Below are 1,313 nucleotides of genomic sequence, written 5' to 3'. Positions count from 1 at the left end.
CTATGACATGTACACGAAGGAGGCAGGAGGTAGGCATTTGCTAACTTCTGACTTAGCAAACATGACGTTCTTGGGGCGTAGTTTTAAAGTCCTGTACAGAGCCCTCTGGACAAGCAGCCCAGAAGAGACAGGTATTAGCTGTCCTAGCTCATATATTCCTAGCTTTGGTGTTGGCTAGGAAAACTAAGGATGAATGAGATGCTTTCAGTGGAGAACTGCAATGAGGCGGGGAGTGGCTACAGCAGGCTCATTCCACAAAGCCAGGGAGGCAGAGCAGAAAATCCCTTGCACCAACAGTAACTAGATCCTGTAAAGGAGAAAGAGAAAACTTGTGCCAGGTGAATAGAGGCCTCAGAGCGGGCAACTAGAGGGGAAAAAACATAGAGACACATGCACATATATTGAACCAGATTTAAAACAGGTGCACAGGGCACCTGCAGAACTCCCTGCCATGAGATACAGAAAGCAAGTCCTTAGTGAGAGTCTAGCGGGCTTGGACATGCCGTGGGGTAATGAGAACAGCCACCGGTTATAAGCGTGCACACATACACACGCTGAAAGAAATATTACCGATGGGGAGATTTACCATTACAAGGCTGCTTGAATCTTCCTGGAAAGCATCTAATCTTGGCCCATGTCGGGATCAGGATGCAGGACACGAACTCTATATATCCATTGCTGTGCTCTTGTGATTACCGAAGCCCTTCACATGGGTAGGTGCCACTGAAGCCAAGGAGGAAAGATGCATATGCAAGGTTTAGCAGAAAGGGTCCCAGATGCAGGTGAAGGCAGAAGAAAGTTCCTGGAGAGTTTTAAAACACAAGAAAGGCCATTCAGAACTGAGATGCAGGAAGCCTACAGTGCTATTTTCATCTTGACTGGGGGCGGGGAGTGGTTTCTACAAAGAAGCACTACCAGAAACTATGGGCTCAATATGGAAGATCACTGGGAGAGCTTCTCTGGACTGAACTGGAGGAGAATCATAGAAATATAGATCTGGAAGGGACCTCGGGCGGTCACCTCCTCCAAACCCTGCTTAAGGAAGACCACCCCTGCCCAAACCATCCCTGCCAAGTATTTCTCTCCCCTACTCTAAATCTTCTAAGGATGGATATTCCACCACTCTGATGATACAGTCACAAGGGGCTCGTGTCGCTTTAAAATTCAAGTCACACTATCATTTTCACTTTGCTTTGCTTCTTCCTCCCTTTCTAGTTGGGCAGTGGAGGTGGGTGGGGGAGCAGGACTGGGAGATGCTATACTCCCTCTTCTCTCTGGGTTGCTAGCAGTTTTGGCCCAGACAAGAGAAGCAC

The sequence above is a fragment of the Alligator mississippiensis genome, chromosome 4, assembly GCF_030867095.1.
Source record: "Alligator mississippiensis isolate rAllMis1 chromosome 4, rAllMis1, whole genome shotgun sequence".
NCBI classification, from domain to species: Eukaryota; Metazoa; Chordata; order Crocodylia; family Alligatoridae; genus Alligator; species Alligator mississippiensis.
Note: the sequence above shows the minus strand (reverse complement) of the source record.